The sequence below is a fragment of the Lissotriton helveticus genome, chromosome 2_2 (genome assembly GCF_964261635.1).
Source record: "Lissotriton helveticus chromosome 2_2, aLisHel1.1, whole genome shotgun sequence".
Classification (NCBI taxonomy): domain Eukaryota; kingdom Metazoa; phylum Chordata; class Amphibia; order Caudata; family Salamandridae; genus Lissotriton; species Lissotriton helveticus.
The window spans coordinates 198,687,462-198,708,681 of record NC_136060.1 but is presented as its reverse complement, the minus strand read 5'-3'; positions in this window follow the sequence as shown (position 1 = coordinate 198,708,681).

Below are 21,220 nucleotides of genomic sequence, written 5' to 3'. Positions count from 1 at the left end.
CCTTCATCTTATCTCCACAGTGTTTGATTCACTTTGTTTGTTGAGATAGATGTTCTTTTTAGGTTTTGCTGTGGTATTGACTATTTTGCTATTACGTTGTTCATACCAGCATCTCCTTACCTGCTTTCTTGATTTATTGCTGAATTAATGAACTTTTTGATAAAATTCTTTTTATATACACCCATGTGTTTTGTTGTTTATATGTTTATATGTTGTAATATGTTTACAAATTGATTTTGTGTATTTGATAAGCATGAGCGCAAAATCCGCTCCGATCGCGGATTTTGCGGATTTTCGGTAAATCCGCGATCCGCGAACTCTCGCGAATTTACCGAGAATCCGCAATCCGCGATCGGAGCGGATTTTGCGGTCAAAAGTTCAAGCCTGCATAATTTACGATGGCGCCGGCAAGCTGCCAGCGCCATCCTCAAATGGTTACTTAATTAGCTTCGACAGGAAGCTCTAACAGATAAGATAAAGCAGGGGCTCGAGCGCCTGCTTTATTTTATCAGTTGGAGCTTCCTCGTGAAGCTAATTAAGTAACTTTTGCAGGATGGCGCTGGCAGCTTGCCGGCGCCATCGTAAATTATTTACATGGTGTCTGAAGGGCAGGGTTCATTCTGGCACGACGGTCCTGGCACAAAAAATAAACCTCAACAGGAAACACTTGCAGATATCAATAACGCATGTGCCCTAGTTGCAGCTTAAATTCAGTGACTCATTCATCAGCCAAAAAATAATCGTGAGCGTTGTGGAGGCTGGGCAGGTGTGCCTTGTTCCCAAATATACCATCGAAAATCCGCTGTGATGCTGGTCTCTGACCTTTTATACACACAAGAGGCATGTGCGCTCGCATGGAAGCCCCGTCCGTTTGGCCCCGCCCACACACTCAAGGTGTGCACCGTCTTCCCGCCATTTACCCACTATGATGGACATTTCACTCAAGGGACCCCTGCGCACTTCGGCGCGATTGCATAGTAACACACACTTGGTCGCTGGAACTAGTTGAAGCGCAAATGCAGTGACTCATTCATCAGCCCAAAAAAAATCGTGAGCGTTGGGAGGCTGGGCAGATGTGCCTTCTTCCCAAATATACCATCGAAAATCCGCTGTGATGCTGGCCAGAGGCATTTGCATCTTTGACTTTCACGAGCGCAATCCCCGTGCTGTTCCTGTGACCAGGGGCTTCTGTCTCTTAATCTGCTGCTCTGATCGGTCTCTGACCTTTTGTATACACAAGAGGCATGTGCGCTCGCATGGAAGCCCCGTCCGTTTGGCCCCGCCCACACACTCGAGGAAGCCCCGCCCCCAAATCCGCCGATCCGTGAATCCGCAAATTCGTGAATCGTGGATCCGCAAAATCCGCCCATGCTTAGTATTTGATTATATGATTTATACATTAGGTTAATTAATTTTTTCCTAGAGTTATATTAAATAACTGATTGTTCTTTTGAATTATATCCCTTGAAGGCCCCTCTACACTTTTGTCGTGCACGGCAGCCATTTTAGATGACTTGACCAGACCCACTCTCTGCACGCTGTCGATCCTTAGCATGGCTTCCCACCCTCGCAAGCATCTCCCCCAGGCACTGGTCACCCCCGCTCTCTGTCTTATGCATGGGCAATAAACCTCCCCCCATCTGCGCTGCTCTTCCCTGAGATTCACACCCTGTGCCCGTCCGACACCTCCCTTTCGCCCTATTCACTACCGCACCCTCTGACACTCCTCTTCCTCTGTGTCCGATTGTCCAGGCCGGTCCCAGGCTATCAGCTAGCCTTGCAGATGTAGTTTATGGCCCCAGCTGTAAAGAATCACCCCTCTTCAAAGGAGTTATAGTAGATCAAGGCCCACACGCGATGAGATCCGTCACACCACACGCGTTCCTACTATCTGAAAACCATCCTGTATTGTGATTGGCGAGGGGACCGAGCCTGAAGCGGAAGATTCCAGGGATGACTCTTTGTACATCAAAGTTTTTACAATTATGTGTCACATTAAAAATATATAGCACTCCAACAAAGTAGTAGGATTATAAAACTTTAATAACTTATAAATATATACAACAAAACAAAAACAGTAAAAACATTTAAACATTTTTAGGGAAAAAGAAGGAACAATGGTCAGTAGCGGTCGGTTGTGCGAATAGTCCCAAGGCAGCACAACGTCCAGATTTCTGGACGGCACCCAGGTGATGTTGCCTGGGTGCCACACTGATTTGGGTATCCGGCGTGGGGCGTCCCAGGGGGTGGGTCGTCAGTAGCGGTCTGTTGTGCGAATAGTTCCAAGGCAGCAGAACGCGCTGAAATGTGGATGGCACCAAGGTGATGTCCAGTAAGTTGCCGCCCTCCGAATAACGGCGTGGGGCGCCCCGGGGGGGGGGGAGGCGGCGTGAACGGGCCTCCCCAGGTGGAGCCTCGTCTGCTGTAGTGGGGCGCCCCTTTACCGTTTCAGTTGCCATTCCGTCCGCTTTTGGTCCACTGTGTCAAAATCCGCAATTCAGCTGAGTTGCGCCCACTCTTGCGGTGCAGCGATAGGCGGCTGTCACAGGACTCTCAAAATGGCGGCAGGCTCTATCCTTTTTGGGCCTGGTCCACTGAAATGGCCCTGGGACACCTTGGAAATCGGACGCTTGTCTGCTAGGTCTTGGACCCCATTCTCGAAAGCGTCCCCTCCGCCTTGAGGATTCTACAAAAGTCTTGGGGGCCCCCGACTCCTGCATGCTTCCGGTGGGGAGCGGCTGCCATGATTGCTCGCGGAATGACCACGACGGAGCCACGAGATGGTGGTGCTTTCATGCTGACGCCAGCTTCAGTCTGAAACATCCAGAAACAAGGTGGGGCTTTCATCGTTTGGGAAAAAAAAAAAGTTTTCATCCAATGAAAAGTGTTATTTTTAGGTCATATGATCAAGCCTTCCATCATTAGGACAAGTAAATGAACCAATGAAAGTTTAATGAACCAATGACAAGTTTTATAGCAGCATAGGGTATAAAAGCGTAGACCTGTTATGCGGCAAGTGAAGGCGGACGTCAGTGTAGCGGACCGATGTGCGAATAGGCCGAAGGCAGCACAACGGCCAGAGCCGAATGCGGAGTCCGAATGGTGTCAGCACTGGTGTGGCCATCCTACAATGCTGAAAGTCGGCGTGGGGCGCCCCGTTGGCCTGTGAGATGGCGGCAGTAGCGGACCGATGTGCGAATGGGGCCAAAGGCAGCGCAACAATATTGCGTCAGTAGCGGACCGATGTGCGAATAGGCCGAAGGCAGCACAACGCGCCAAGATCCGGATGGCACCGAGGTGGTGTCCAGCAAGTTGTCGCACTGGTGTGGCCATCCTACAATGCTGAAAGTCGGCGTGGGGTGCCCCGTTGGCCTGTGAGATGGCGGCAGTAGCGGACCGATGTGCGAATGGGGCCAAAGGCAGCGCAACAATATTTTCTGAATAGAAGACACCACAAGGCGCTGAGATGCCAAGATCCGGATGGCACCGAGGTGGTGTCTAGCAAGTTGTCGCACTGGTGTGGCCATCCTACAATGCTGAAAGTCGGCGTGGGGCGCCCCGTTGGCCTGTGAGATGGCGGCAGTAGCGGACCGATGTGCGAATGGGGCCAAAGGCAGCGCAACAATATTTTCTGAATAGAAGACACCACAAGGCGCTGAGATGCCAAGATCCGGATGGCACCGAGGTGGTGTCTAGCAAGTTGCCGCACTGGTGTGGCCATCCTACAATGCTGAAAGTCGGCGTGGGGCGCCCCGTTGGCCTGTGAGATGGCGTCAGTAGCGGACCGATGTGCGAATGGGGACAAAGGCAGCGCAACAATATTTTCTGAATAGAAGACACCACAAGGCGCTGAGATTCGGTAGGCACCGAGGTGGTGTCTAGCAAGTTGCCGTACTGGTGTGGCCATCCTACAATCCTGCTCCGAATAACGGCGTGGGGTGCCCGAAGGGGGGGGGAGGCGGCGTGAACGGGCCTTCCTAGGTGGAGGCTCGTCTGCTGTAGTGGGGCGCCCCTTTACCGTTTCAGTTGCCATTCAGCTGAGTTTCGGCCGCTCTTGATGCTACAGCGACAGGCGGCTGCAACAGGACTCTCACAATGGCGGCCTGTTCTTTGGATTTGGGCCTGGTCCACTAAAATGGCCCTGGGACACCTTAGAACTCGGACGCTCGAATTTTTTTTCCTTTCCTCTACATGCAAAAAAAGGTAAATGCCCGGTACGTTACACGCTTCATCTGCCACGATGTACTCTCCAGAGGAACCGAAAAAAAATATAGTTATGGTAACTATACCATGCATCGTCATATGGAGAGGTGGCACCGATTAATTATAGTGCTGCATAAAAGAGAGATTTGGAGGAGAACCCCCGACCTGCCAGTACATTCATCAAAGAAGTGGCACTGACAGCATCAGAGGCAAGGGAAACGGTCCCAAATATTTAGAAGAACTTTGGAAAGATTAAAATGACATGTTTAGATTGTGGCAAATTAATTTCATGTGGACAGATGAGTGTTACTCTAATAAATACAGCATATGAACATCATCATAGTCGATGGTTGGTAGAGACATTTTGACTATATCCTGGACCTGCCCGTCCTCGCCCAAAATGGCGCCGGAATAAATGGGACTCGTAACTCCTTGTTGTGTACTGGTTGCACAACCTTGATATCACGAGATACGTATGCAGTTTTGAAGCACATGGCGGGCGGGGACGAGAATAGATTGAATATTTCGATATCCCTATTGATATTAAGTTCTGATGTGTTATTGATTACTGTACTATTGAAAGTTCGAATTAACGTCACCCATGGTACTTGCCCGCAAATGTATATCTAGATAATTTTATTGTAACTGGCCCTGTCGTATTTTAATTATAAAATGTACGTCCACCGATTCCGCAACTGTTAGACACTTTAGTTCTTGCAACCTAATGGCCCGCCCGTTACGTTCCTCTACAGTGTAAATGTCTACTCATCATATACGATTACAGTTTGCTCCGTGGCCGGCCCACGTGGTTATAGGCCCGTATTTGTATAATGACATTTTCACAATAAAGGTTTTTAAAAGAAAACATGGTAGTAGTATATACATTGGTAAAGTTTTTAATAATAGTCACTGTTTTAGAATCAGTAAAAGGCAAGTGAAATAAAGCAGACCAATTACATGAAGGGTAAAAGGTATAATACGCAGGAACGCAGTAAAGATAAATGGTCAAGGGCTGTTGTGTTTTCTACTCCTGCAACATAAAGTGATCGATAAGAATCTCATATTCAGGCGTATCGGCGACTAAGACAGCAGGCCGACCCTCTTTTGCTCAACGGCTCCGTCATGGGACGAAGAAACGCCCTTTTTCTCGAAAAAGGAATATATTTTACTTGCAGGACAGTTGTAAATTTTCCGGGAAAGTACATTAGCCTGGAACATTATAACATATATTTAAGAAAAAATAATGTTTGAAAGTAATAAAAAGCGTAATTTTTAGGTCATATGACCAAGCCTTTCATCATTAGAATAAGAAAAGTAAAATGAACCAATGAAAAGTTTTATTAACAAGTCACATGACCTGTTATGCTTACGTTACGCGCTGCGCGTCGCGCCCCGGATCACTTCCGGATGCGCTAACGCGGCGCGTCATATGACGCATTACGCGACAACTCAGGTCCAGAATATAGTCAAAATGTCTCCACCAACCAGCGGTCGGAACACAACCCCTTTCAGCAGGCTAAATAGTTCTGTTAAATGACAACAGAAGGGACAGGCAACAAGAACCATCAGTCAAAGAGGGGAGGGCTAGTTCTTCTCTACCGGGTCACGTTGGGGCGCTACCGGAACTGATCGAATTGGTAGTCTACAGTGTTTCTGGATGCTTCAGACTGAAGCTGGCGTTAGCATGAGAGCACCACCATTTCGTAGCTCCGTCGTGGCCATTCCACGAGCAATAATGCTAGCCGCTCCCCACCAGAAGCCTGCGGGAGTCGGGGGCCCCCAAGACTTTTGTAGAATCTTCAAGGCTGAGGGGACGCTTTCGAGAATGGAGCCCAATCTCTAGCAGACAAGCCTCCGAGTTCCAAGGTGTCGCAGGGCAATTTTAGTGGACCACGCCCAAATCTGAAGAGCCGGCCGCCATTTTGAGAGTACTGTGGCAGCCGGCTATCGCTGCACCGCAAGAGCGGGAGCAACTCAACTACATGGTGAGCGAGACGCTGTAGTCGAAAGAGCGGGCGGTAAACAGCTGAATAGCGGAAGAGGCACAGTGTAGCAAAAGCGGGCGGAATGGCAACTGAAATGGTAAAGGGGCGCCCCACTACAGCGTGTCTTTAGGTGAAACGGATTGTGGGACAAGGTCAAGAATGGAAGAGTTACCAAAAGGCAAAAAGTTCCGCTTGATCCCGGGAGCCGGCCACCTATGTCGGGGGCGATCTCAGGCTACACCAGGAGAACACGACTTGGGGAGGGAGCCGGAGCCAAGCGCCCCCTCCGAGTCCGCGCCATCACACCGTCCCTCGGGGGCCTCCGTCAAGCGGTTTAGGGTGGCACCGCATTACATTGTTCACAAATGCAGTCACGTCCTCAAACAGCCCCCACTTTACTTTGAGAATAGTGAAGCTGAAGCAAGTGCAAATAGGCTTCAGACAGTGTTACAAGCACTCCTCAAAACTTTGAACCATCAGAGTGCATGAGTTTCATGCACTCTGATGGTGTCTCTGGTGTGTTGTATATATTTGTAATATTTGCATAGAGTTTATCGTTATTTTGGGCGGGGTGGGTGGCGGAGCCGAGCTGTATTGCAGCCATCATGGTGTGGAGTTCAGTTCATCTCAATAGTTTCGTGTTTGTCATGAGGGGTTGTTCCTAATGTTTCTATTTTAGCGAGGTCAAAAAGAGATCCCATTAGTGGCCTACTGATTTTGCTCGATTCCTTTTGTTTTTTTTACACGATTTTTCGCTATCTGCAAAGACTAAACAGAGTATTGCGACTCTGTGCTTGTTTGTAAATAGAGAATGAACCAAAGAGAACCAATTCTAAAACAGTAAATGCTTGGATAACAATCAATCAAATGGAGAGAGAAGCAGGCACGACGGATTACAACGGGGGCAAAGGCCTGCGTTAACTACCCTTCACTATCTGCAAAGAGAGAGTACTCCTAATAGAAATGAGGGGGAGGGGGGGCAGCATTCAAAGCAGATCAGTGTGCATAAACACGAAAATGTTTTTACTTACCACGTACTTGACATTCGACAGCTTATGATATTTGCTATTAAAAAACCATTGAAATTCACTGAAAAAACCATAGGTTAGAGACCATATATAGTTAGGAATTAGCATTTAAAAAACCTTGAAAATTCACTGAAAAAACCATAGGTTATAGACCATATATAGTTAGGGATTAGCATTTAAAAAACCTTATTTTACTCACACAAAACCATTGAAATTCCATATATAGTTAGTTGCACTAACTATATATCGCGCACCCGCAATCCACTGCTGATGATGTCACATATTACATCATTCATGACATGGTCAGTGACATCACTGATGACATCACTGATGACATCTGAAATGACATCACTGATAACATCTCAAATGACATCACTGATGACATCACTGATGACATCTCATTTGACATCAATGACCACATCACTGATGATATCATTCATGTGACAATACAATGCATCTCCTCACACTTTAATATAACCTCTGTTACACCCAGTGTTAAATACAGAGTATAATTTTTGAAACCATTGACACACCAATACTAGTTACTACATACGCACTCACTGATTCCTACGTCTACACACACATTCACTCATTCACCCATACAATCATTCATACATACAATCACTCATCTTTACAACACTATCATATGCACTCATACACCTATACAGACACTCACACTCTGCCACTCATCCATGTAGTTACTCACACACCTAGTCAGTCCTGTAAAGAATCAATCACACTTCCATTTTCTTGTCTATACAGTTAAACATAGAGCACCTTACATTTTCAAACATATACTAACACATACTTACTCTCTTATACAATCATTGATACAAGTACACATTGATCTGCACAGAGTCACACACCTCCCAGCCAGCCACACACACACTCAGTCTCCCATACAAATACTTGGACAATCAATCAATAACCCATATAGTTAATCATATAGCTACTGATCAACACATGCAGCAGTTTACAGAACAACAGACATAATGATGCACAAATTAAGACAGTTTAGCCACTAACCCATGCACTCAGTGAGACACATTTAATCACTCACTCATACATTCAGTCATGCACCTACTAAATCCTTCGTCCAGACACTTATACTTCCACTCATTCTTCAATATGTAAGACATATTTTAACTTTACAGAAACATACAGTCACTGGATGTTGTCATCAGTGATGTCATCAGTGATGTCATTTGAGATGTCATCAGTGATGTCATCAGTGATGTCACTGACCATGTCATGAATGATGTAATATGTGACATCATCAGCAGTGGATTGCGGGTGCGCGATATATAGTTAGTGCAACTAACTATACATGGAATTTCAATGGTTTTGTGTGAGTAAAATAAGGTTTTTTAAATGCTAATCCCTAACTATATATGGTCTATAACCTATGTTTTTTTCAGTGAATATATATATATATATATATATATATATATATATATATATATATGTACGCTCCAAAATCCCAGGAACATCAATCCAAAAGGAAGGTAGCACACTCAGGGGAGGTTTCACAAAGATTTAATAAGGAAACCAACAGCAACGACGCGTTTCACCTTAGGGCTTCGTCAAGTTGTGCAGAGAGCCGAGGCGCGCGTCCATTTAAAAAGGAAATCACATGCACAATCAATTACAATTCATTGAAATAAACATAGGACTGTACAAACAAATGTTTGGTCGCCATCTTGGAGTGGAGTAAATAGTCGTGTAATGCAAGCAAATAAGAAACAATAATGCTTCAAATTAAACGCCTAAACCATTGGTATGCAGTCGATTATGATTCATTTATCAGGCCCTAAATGGGCATTCAAACACCAAGGCGGTATCATCCGCGCCTATCCTGTGAAAATTAATTTCATAAAAAGGCACATCACACAAACATGTATTCCAAATATTATACTTATAACGCCCTGGATGGGCTTGCAAAATTAAGCATGTGTTCCTAAATTCATTAGAATGTCATCAGACTTAAAACAGTTCATATAAAATCACAGTCAAGGAAAAGTAAGGAAATACAAAATTATATGCATCTAGAGTTGTTAACCTAAATGAACAGCTAATTCTTCATGCATATTGAGGCCTAGCGGATGCTTGGTCTGTAAGTCAATGATATATCTGGATTCCAGACGTCTCAATCTAAGTAGACGGTCCCCTCCTCTAATACTTGTAGGCACACTGTCTATGCAGGTATAAGCTAACAGATCCCTGTTGCTGTTGTGCAATCTTGCAAAGTGCCTGGCCACTGGGTAGGTGTCATCCTTTTTGGCAATCGCACGCATATGCTCTAGCACCCTAAGTTTCACTGCGTTCGTGGTACTCCCAATATAATTGAGGCCACAGGGACAAGTTAAGCAGTAAATAGCATATGGCGTGGAGCATGTTAGAAATTTGTTGATTCTTTTAGGGATACTAACACCAGGTATTTTATAAGTAAGCGTCCGCTTACTAAACCTGCATGCCTTGCAGCGGCCACAAGGGTAAAAACCCTTAAGAACAGGTAGATTAGGGCTTTTTTCAGGGGCTATAAAATGACTAGAGACCAGATGATTTTTTAGTGATCTCGCTTTCCTAAACGTGATCAATGGATTGGGGGGTAAGTCTGCTTTGATTGTATTATCAGATAATAAGATGTTCCAATTCTTTCTCAGGATTTGCTTTATCTGGCCTGCATTTCGAGAGTAGGTAGTTATAAGTCGGAAACCACCATTTTTAGATTTAACTTGTTGTTTAGGTTTTAATAAATCTTTACGATTCATCTTTTTAACCCTCTCATAGGCCTTCCTTAGCACACTGTCGCTATAACCCCTCGTTTTAAACCTCTGCATGCTTGAAAAAGCCGCTCTCTCATACTCATCTTCATTGGAATTGTTCCTCCGTATTCTAAGTAACTCCCCATAAGGAATACTCTCAACCAATGGACGGGGATGATTACTTGTGGCGAACAATGTGGAATTGCCCGCCGTTTCTTTTCTAAACAGTTTCGTCTGTATACATCCTTGATTGTCTATGTATACAGTAAGATCGAGATAATCCACAGACATGTTGCTAATTTGACCAGAAAACTTCAGATTAATATCATTGTCATTCAGGGCATCTACAAAGCCTTTGGCAGCCTCTTGCGAACAGTCTAGTATGATGAACAAATCGTCTATATAACGATACCATCTGATTATACGACTGCCCCACTCAGGATATTTTTCGCTCCAGGACGCCTGCTCCTCCCACCATCCCACGAAAAGATTCGCGAAACTGGGGGCGGAGCAGGCTCCCATCGCGACACCGGATATTTGTTGGTATAATTGTTTAGCAAATAAGAAAATGTTGTTGTTAAGACTAAACATCATAAATTCCAGCAGCATCTTATTATGCTCGTAAAATCTTATGGGACGTTTCTCCAAGAAGCTCGCCATTGCTTTGAGGCCATCCCCATGTACTATACACGTGTATAGACTGGCGATGTCAAGCACCAGCATACAATATGAGTCTTTCCAGACAATTTCTTCAACACAATTAAGAAAATGTTTAGTATCTCTTAAATACGATTTGAGGGACATTACCAAGGGAGACAGGAAAGAATCTACATAAATGGAAAGATTTTCGGTCAAACTGCCGTTCGAGGCAACAATCGGCCTACCGGGAGGATTCAACAAATTCTTGTGAACTTTCGGTAAATAATAAAAGGTAGGGATCACAGGACTCAAACACCTTAAGAACAAATATTCATCTGTATTAAGCATATTAGCATTATGCCATTTTAAAATCATCTCATGATAGTTGTTCACACTCAAATTATACGTTTTTTCATTGATGATGGCATAGGTATTAATGTCTCCCAACAGACGAAGAGCCTCTGTTTCATATTGAGAGGCTGTGAGTATAACAATGTTCCCTCCTTTATCAGAGGGCTTGATTATCAAGCCCGAATTTTCACAAAGAGTAGTAAGTGCAAGCTGCTGTGTCTTTGAAAAATTGTTATCTTTATTGGAAGCATATTTACAAGTGGTGCGCAATCTTGTGAGATCCCTCAACACAGCATCTGAAAACGTGTCAATTGCATCGTTTTCAGATGCTGTGTTGAGGGATCTCAATATGAAACAGAGGCTCTTCGTCTGTTGGGAGACATTAATACCTATGCCATCATCAATGAAAAAACGTATAATTTGAGTGTGAACAACTATCATGAGATGATTTTAAAATGGCATAATGCTAATATGCTTAATACAGATGAATATTTGTTCTTAAGGTGTTTGAGTCCTGTGATCCCTACCTTTTATTATTTACCGAAAGTTCACAAGAATTTGTTGAATCCTCCCGGTAGGCCGATTGTTGCCTCGAACGGCAGTTTGACCGAAAATCTTTCCATTTATGTAGATTCTTTCCTGTCTCCCTTGGTAATGTCCCTCAAATCGTATTTAAGAGATACTAAACATTTTCTTAATTGTGTTGAAGAAATTGTCTGGAAAGACTCATATTGTATGCTGGTGCTTGACATCGCCAGTCTATACACGTGTATAGTACATGGGGATGGCCTCAAAGCAATGGCGAGCTTCTTGGAGAAACGTCCCATAAGATTTTACGAGCATAATAAGATGCTGCTGGAATTTATGATGTTTAGTCTTAACAACAACATTTTCTTATTTGCTAAACAATTATACCAACAAATATCCGGTGTCGCGATGGGAGCCTGCTCCGCCCCCAGTTTCGCGAATCTTTTCGTGGGATGGTGGGAGGAGCAGGCGTCCTGGAGCGAAAAATATCCTGAGTGGGGCAGTCGTATAATCAGATGGTATCGTTATATAGACGATTTGTTCATCATACTAGACTGTTCGCAAGAGGCTGCCAAAGGCTTTGTAGATGCCCTGAATGACAATGATATTAATCTGAAGTTTTCTGGTCAAATTAGCAACATGTCTGTGGATTATCTCGATCTTACTGTATACATAGACAATCAAGGATGTATACAGACGAAACTGTTTAGAAAAGAAACGGCGGGCAATTCCACATTGTTCGCCACAAGTAATCATCCCCGTCCATTGGTTGAGAGTATTCCTTATGGGGAGTTACTTAGAATACGGAGGAACAATTCCAATGAAGATGAGTATGAGAGAGCGGCTTTTTCAAGCATGCAGAGGTTTAAAACGAGGGGTTATAGCGACAGTGTGCTAAGGAAGGCCTATGAGAGGGTTAAAAAGATGAATCGTAAAGATTTATTAAAACCTAAACAACAAGTTAAATCTAAAAATGGTGGTTTCCGACTTATAACTACCTACTCTCGAAATGCAGGCCAGATAAAGCAAATCCTGAGAAAGAATTGGAACATCTTATTATCTGATAATACAATCAAAGCAGACTTACCCCCCAATCCATTGATCACGTTTAGGAAAGCGAGATCACTAAAAAATCATCTGGTCTCTAGTCATTTTATAGCCCCTGAAAAAAGCCCTAATCTACCTGTTCTTAAGGGTTTTTACCCTTGTGGCCGCTGCAAGGCATGCAGGTTTAGTAAGCGGACGCTTACTTATAAAATACCTGGTGTTAGTATCCCTAAAAGAATCAACAAATTTCTAACATGCTCCACGCCATATGCTATTTACTGCTTAACTTGTCCCTGTGGCCTCAATTATATTGGGAGTACCACGAACGCAGTGAAACTTAGGGTGCTAGAGCATATGCGTGCGATTGCCAAAAAGGATGACACCTACCCAGTGGCCAGGCACTTTGCAAGATTGCACAACAGCAACAGGGATCTGTTAGCTTATACCTGCATAGACAGTGTGCCTACAAGTATTAGAGGAGGGGACCGTCTACTTAGATTGAGACGTCTGGAATCCAGATATATCATTGACTTACAGACCAAGCATCCGCTAGGCCTCAATATGCATGAAGAATTAGCTGTTCATTTAGGTTAACAACTCTAGATGCATATAATTTTGTATTTCCTTACTTTTCCTTGACTGTGATTTTATATGAACTGTTTTAAGTCTGATGACATTCTAATGAATTTAGGAACACATGCTTAATTTTGCAAGCCCATCCAGGGCGTTATAAGTATAATATTTGGAATACATGTTTGTGTGATGTGCCTTTTTATGAAATTAATTTTCACAGGATAGGCGCGGATGATACCGCCTTGGTGTTTGAATGCCCATTTAGGGCCTGATAAATGAATCATAATCGACTGCATACCAATGGTTTAGGCGTTTAATTTGAAGCATTATTGTTTCTTATTTGCTTGCATTACACGACTATTTACTCCACTCCAAGATGGCGACCAAACATTTGTTTGTACAGTCCTATGTTTATTTCAATGAATTGTAATTGATTGTGCATGTGATTTCCTTTTTAAATGGACGCGCGCCTCGGCTCTCTGCACAACTTGACGAAGCCCTAAGGTGAAACGCGTCGTTGCTGTTGGTTTCCTTATTAAATCTTTGTGAAACCTCCCCTGAGTGTGCTACCTTCCTTTTGGATTGATGTTCCTGGGATTTTGGAGCGTACATTTTGATTTCGGGCACACCCCCGACTTGGTGTGCACCCACTCGAGCAGTGCAACTGGCTGGTGTTTGTAGCTTCTGTATATATATATATATATATATATATATATATATATATATGTATATATATATATATATATATATATATATATATATGTATATATATATATATATATATATATATATATATATATTACCTACTGGCGGTCGCCAGTAGGTATATATAGTTAGGATTTTTTCTCTATGGGATTTTTGAAAATTCTATGTCTAATAACTTTGGCGTTTGTGGACGGAATTGGCTGAAATTTTCAGGAAAATGGAACATTTTGTTTCTGAGCAGCCCCTGAAAATTTGGGGGGGGTTCGTCAAGGGGGAGCCGAGAAAAAAGGGGGGTCCCAAAAAACGTTTTTCCCATGTTAATTTCCTTAGGGCGGTTGGCCTCACTTTTAGCCCGAACGGCTGAATGGATTTGCACGAAACTTGGCAAAATTGTAGGGACTGGTAGCCCAATGTGCCTTTGCTAGGTCTCAATATATGTGCTCCAGTGGATTTTGAGAAATTAACGTTCAAAAAAAGATATATATCTGTAACAGCGCTCCGGGCAGCGATCCGGTTCGCGTACTTTTCGCGTTACGGAGCATTGCGATGCGAAGCTGATTGGCTCTTCGGTGTCAGTAAACATTCCAAACAGTCCGTAGCGGCCGCCATCTTGTCTCTCGGTAGGATCGAGAGACAAGAGGAGGCCAAAGCGAAGGGGCAAATGACCATAAGAGGGCATAGTAGATCCTCCCTGACCGCCTAGGTTTGATGTGAAGGCTTTAAAAGGGCCCCGCGGGGCAAAAAAAAAAAAAAAAAATCGTTTTTTTTCGTGGGGTGCGCCCGGTACGCGTAACGGAAAGCGGACTGGGGAGCGTACTACAAGGAAACAAGAATGATTGACTTTTAACTTATTGTATGTTTATAGACTTTTTATTTTTTAATTTTTTTATTTTTGCTGAGTGACGTCTCGGCCTATCTCCACGGGATGCAGTCCCTACCATCTCGGCGTTTAAGCCCAGGGGGACCGGTAGTGTGGGAGAGATAACGTCTGTTAACGTTCGATTAGAAGGAAATCAGGAAGTGTTGATAAACATTGTCTGCGCCATCTTGCCTTTTTTCAAATGCCACACTTTTGTCGTGCACGGCAGCCATTTTAGATGCCTTGACCAGACCCACTCTCTGCACGCTGTCGATCCTTAGCATGGCTCCCCACCCTCGCAAGCATCTCCCCCAGGCACTGGTCACCCCCGCTCTCTGTCTTATGCATGGGCAATAAACCTCCCCCCACCTGCGCTGCTCTTCCTTGAGAATCACACCCTGTGCCCGCCCGACACCTCCCTTTCGCCCTATTCACTACCGCACCCTCTGACACTCCTCTTCCTCTGTGTCCGATTGTCCAGGCCGGTCCCAGGCTATCACCTAGCCATGCAGATGTAGTTTATGGCCCCAGCTGTAAAGAATCACCCCTCTTCAAAGGAGTTACAGTAGATCAAGGCCCCCACCCGATGAGATCCGTCACACCACACGCGTTCCTACTATCTGAAAACCATCCTGTATTGGGATTGGGGAGGGGACCGAGCCTGAAGCGGAAGATTCCAGGGATGCCTCTTTGTACATCAAAGTTTTTACAATTATGTGTCACATTAAAAATATATAGCACTCCAACAAAGTAGTAGGATTATAAAACTTTAATAACTTATAAATATATACAACGCAACAAAAACAGTAAATACATTTAAAAAATTTTTAGAAAAAAGAAGCAACAATGGTCAGTAGCTGAGTTTTGTGCGAATAGTCCCAAGGCAGCACAACGTGCTGAGTTCTGGACGGCACCCAGGTGATGTTAACTGGGTGCCGCACTGGTTTTTGGTATCCTACAATGCAGCTCCGAAAAACGGCGTGGGGCGTCCCGGGGGGAGACCTCGTCAGTAGCGGTCTGTTGTGCGAATAGTCCCAAGGCAGCAGAACGCGCTGAGATGTGGATGGCACCCTGGTGATGTCCAGTAAGTTGCCGCACTGGTTTTGGTATCCTACAATGCTGCTCCGAATAACGGCGTGGGGCGCCCCGGGGGTGGGGGGGGGGGCGGCGTGAACGGGCCTCCCCAGGTGGAGGCTCGTCTGCTGTAGTGGGGCGCCCCTTTACCGTTTCAGTTGCCATTCCGTGGTGCGTCCCGGTACACTGTGCCAAAATCCGCCATTCAGCTGAGTTGCGCCCACTCTTGCGGTGCAGCGATAGGCGGCTGCCACAGGACTCTCAAAATGGTGGCAGGCTCTTTCCTTTTTGGGCCTGGTCCACTGAAATGGCCCTGGGACACCTTGGAACTCGGACGCTTGTCTGCTAGGTCTTGGACCCCATTCTCGAAAGCGTCCCCTCAGCCTTGAAGATTCTACAAAAGTCATGGGAGCCACCGACTCCTGCAGGCTTCCGGTGGGGAGCGGCTGCCATGATTGCTCGCGGAATGACCACGACGGAGCTCCGAGATGGTGGTGCTTTCATGCTGACGCCAGCTTCAGTCTGAAACATCCAGAAACAAGGTGGGGCTTTCATCGTTTGGGAAAAAAAAATGTTTTAATCCAATGAAAAGTGTATTTTTAGGTCATATGATCAAGCCTTCCATCATTAGGAAACCAAAAGTAAAATGAACCAATGAAAAGTTTTATAAACAAGTCACATGACCTGTTATGCGGCATAGGGCTATAAAAAGCGTAGAAAATCCGTTGGCACGTGAGGAGGCGTCAGTAGTGGACCGATGTGCGAATAGGCCGAAGGCAGCACAACGCGCCAAGATCCGGATGGCACCGAGGTGGTGTCCAGCAAGTTGCCGCACTGGTGTGGCCATCCTACAATGCTGCGCCGAAAGTCGGCGTGGGGCGCCCCGTTGGCCTGTGAGTTCGCGTCAGTCAGTGGGGGCTGTTTGAGGATCTGACTGCATTGGAAAGCAATGTGATGCTGTGCGTCGCCCCCAAGATGAGGCGGCGTCAGTAGCGGACCGATGTGCGAATAGGCCAAAGGCAGCACAACGCGCCAAGATCCGGATGGCACCGAGGTGGTGTCCAGCAAGTTGCCGCACTGGTGTGGCCATCCTACAATGCTGCGCCGAAAGTCGGCGTGGGGTGCCCCGTTGGCCTGTGAGGTGGCGTCAGTAGCGGACCGATGTGTGAATAGGCCGGAACCAGCACAAGGCGCCAAGATCCGGATGGCACCGAGGTGGTGTCATAGTTGAGAGTTCTGAGCAGCGCTTGTAACACTGTCTGAAGCTTATTTGTACCTGCTGCAGCTTCACTATTGCCCTGGTGTGGCCTAAGATCGCCCATGACATAGGCGTCCGCCTCCCGGGGTCCGGCGGAACTTTTTTCCTTTTCCTTTGTGCATCTTGTCCCACAATCCGTTTGACCTGAAGACACGACCAGGTCCCTGAATGTGTGCAGGGGGACGCTATTGATTGAATCAAAATGGCGGCTTCACACAAAGCAAACTCAAGCATTGCTGCTGATGCTATACAGACAAAAACTGGTTTTCAGTTTGTACATTCTTCAGGATTTTTCCATCCAAGGCTGGTTGAGAGTTTGTAGAACAATGGCTTCAGATTTTCAACATACTACTCTTCAACATTCTTCCTAAATGTAACAATGTGAGACTCACTAGGAGAACGGTGTAGTGAGGGCCACAAACGGCTGTTTATCTTTCCTTTCAAAATGCTGCCAACAATATTTTCGGAATGGAAGACACCACAAGGCGCTGAGATTCGGTTGGCACCGAGGTGGTGTCCAGCAAGTTGCCGCACTGGTGTGGCCATCCTACAATGCTGCGCCGAAAGTCGGCGTGGGGTGCCCGAAGTGGGGGGGGGAGGCGGCGAAAACGAGCCTCTCCCGCCTCTCCAGGTTGAGGCACTTCATCTGCAGTGAAGCGCCGTCTAGCTGAGTTTTGCCCGCTCTTGCTGCTACAGCGACAGGGGGCTGCAACAGGACTCTCAAAATGGCGGCCTGTTCTTTGGATTTGGGCCTGGTCCACTAAAATGGCCCTGGGACACCTTAGAACTCGGACGCTCGAATTTTTTTTCCTTTCCTCTACGTGCAAAAAAGGTAAATGCCCGGTACGTTACCTGCCTCATCTGCCACGATGTACTCTCCAGAGGAAAAAATATAGTTATGGTAATTATACCATGCATCGTCATATGGAGAGGTGGCACCGATTAATTATAGTGCTGCACAAAAGAGAGATTTGGAGGACAACCCCCGACCTGCCAGTACATTCACCAAAGAAATGGCACTGACAGCATCAGAGGCAAGGGAAACGGTCCCAATTATTCAGAAGAACTTTGGAAAGATTAAAATGACATGTTTAGATTGTGGCAAATTAATTTCATGTGGACAGATGAGTGTTACTCTAATAAATACAGCATATGAACATCATCATAGTCGATGGTTGGTGGAGACATTTTGACTATATCCTGGACCTGCCCGTCCTCGCCCAAAATGGCGCTGGAATAAATGGGACTCGTAACTCCTTGTTGTGTACTGGTTGCACAACCTTGATATCACGAGATACGTATGCAGTTTTAAAGCACATGGCGGGCGGGGACGAGAATTGATTGAATATTTCGACATCCCTATTGATATTAAGTTCTGATGTGTTATTGATTACTGTACTGTCGTACATTCATGTTGGTTATTGTTGGGGATCATTAAATATAGTATGTTTTCATTCTCCATGATCTGACATCACGGTGACAGATCATGGAATGTTCAGGAGGTATTTATGTGACGTCATTGTAACTGTCATTCAGATGACAGCTGTCTCTCGACGTATCAGTCATATGTAGTTTCCGCTCCTTGCGGGCCCTTATATCTAAATAAATTAATACTTGTGACATCATTATCGTTAACGCCTGTTTTATCACACTACAATTGGCGACGCGGACTACGGAACGGAGAAGGGCCTGTGAGTGAAAGTTAATTGGAAACAGTGTGAAGTGCAGGTTTGATTGAAGAAACCAGCAAACAGATAACGGGAAGAAGAAAATGTTAAAGAAGATTTTCGAAGTGAGTACATGAGGCTGAATATGACAATGCTGTTCGCGTGATTATCAACGTGGATTGTATGGAGAAGCCAGCCGCAAAGCGAAGATTTGACTGAAATTGTTTAATCGCAGCGGATAAAAATAAAGTGTGACGGTTATCTGAGAGCGCATGAAATGAACTTGGCAGCAGATAAAGATTTAAACTGAGCGCTGTAGCAAATATCGTTACTTGTGAAGTCAGCTGTGAAGTTCTTCCGTTTTTGGCGCTCATTCCTGTCAGCGAGTGGAAAGGGCTGAAGAAGGTGAATCTCCACAGCTGTGACGCGTGAAGCACGCTGGGTAAAAACGCATTGGCGGATGATTGGCCTGCTATTTGACACGTCATCGTGCGTGAGCAGCGTGCGGCCATTTTGTGAAATTGACTATTATATGTAAACAAATACCGCGCTGAGTGGAATTTACAGAATAAACAACGGGCATTACGTGGAATGGATATATTTAAGCAAATAAATGTAAAAGGAAATATTTAAACGCCTAGAAGGTGATATCGCAGCAAGATATATATGAGGAATAAAATAAAAGGAACATATAATAAAAGGAAACAGGAAAGGAATAAAATATTGCAAGTGGGTGTGTGGTAAAGCAAAATAACCCTACTGAGTGTAAAAGGTATATTTAAATACAATAACAAATTAACCAGGTGAAACATGGCTGAATGTAACAATATATGTGCACCTCCACATTTCTTGGATGAGCCAGGAAAACCCACGATGAAGTGGAAGAAATGGATAAGAGCTTTTGAAAATTACATAATATCAATAGATGGGAAAGCATTTGATGCAGAAAGGAAGTGTTCATTGTTATTTGGTTTATTAGGAAAAGCTGGGCAAGACGTTTTTGACAGCCTGCCTGAGTATGAGAATCCACCTGGTACATTCATACCTCTAAATGAATATGAGGAAGCCTTGAAAAGACTAGAGAGACAATTTGATGAGGAGAACAATATTATGGTCGCAAGGCATAAGTTTGCTCTAAGGAAACAACAAGAAGGGGAAACAGTTGATGAATATATTGCTTGCTTAAGAATACTTGCTGTGGAATGTGAATATGAAGAAATGACGGATGTGTACATAAGAGATCAAATTGTATTCTATTGTTATTCAAAAAAAGTACAGGAGAGATTGCTGGCATGCAAAAGGCCTACTTTGCAAGAGGTCATAGATATTGCCAGGGGAATCGAGAGATCGCTTGTATCTACTAAAGAGTTATCACATGCAGGAAATAACACTAGTGTATTTTATTTACACGATAAAAAGAAGGGTGATGGTAAGGCTTATGAGACAAATGTCGGGGATAGGAGAACAGGAGGTAAGCAATTGTGTTGTTTCAGGTGTGGTTCAAATGAACACTTGGCCGATTACAAAAATTGTCCTGCAGTAGGAAAGAAATGTATTAAATGTAAAAAATACGGTCATTATTCCACATTGTGTAAAACCAAAAGAATGGGTAACAACATGAGCATAAACACTGTAGGAAATTTCGATGAAGAAATGTGTGCAAACATTGTCCTTTATGTTGAAATGGAAGATGGTAAAATTAAAGGTCCTGTAGGGGATGTAAAAATAGGTGAAGTTGAGCTTAAATTCACTGCAGATTCTGGTGCACCTATAACAACGATTTCAGATGTACTTTTTGATGAAAAATGGCAGAATGTGACGCTTACAGAATCAGATGTAAATCCAAAAGCCTTTGGCGAGAAGGAGATAAATATGTTAGGATATTTCAATGATACCGTCACTTTTAGGGGAAGAGTTATCAACACTAAAGTATATGTGGCGGAAAAAGGGAGGATATTAGTGGGGTGGAGAGATCTAGCCCAATTGGGAGTTATTTTGGTGCCTGGAGCTAAAGACCCAGTTATCTTGAGAGAGGAATGGGTGAACAGTATGAGCATTGAGGAATGTAAAGATGATCTCACAGCCACTCTTGAGAAACATAAAGAGGTGTTTAAAAATGTTATTGGTTGTGTCAAAGGTTTCAGCCATGATATCAAAATGAAAGAGGGGGCCATTCCGTGTAAACATAAAGTAAGAACTGTACCATTGTCAATAAAAAAAGAGTTGAAGGAGGCACTAGAAAAATTGATGAAGGAAGGGGTAATTGAAGAGGCAGATGAATCCGAATGGATTTCAGCAATCGTAGTGTCTAAGAAAAAGAAAACTGGGGACATCAGGTTGTGTGTGGACCTGAGATCATTGAACAGAAACATAATTGTAAACTGCCATCCACTACCTAAAATTCAAGACATACTCCAGTCAGTGTCAGGTTCTAAGTTCTTTTCATTGATTGATTTAAGAGCTGCATACCATCAGGTTTGCCTGTCTGAAAGATCAAAAAAACTAACCACGTTCATAACACCATATGGGGCGTTCAGG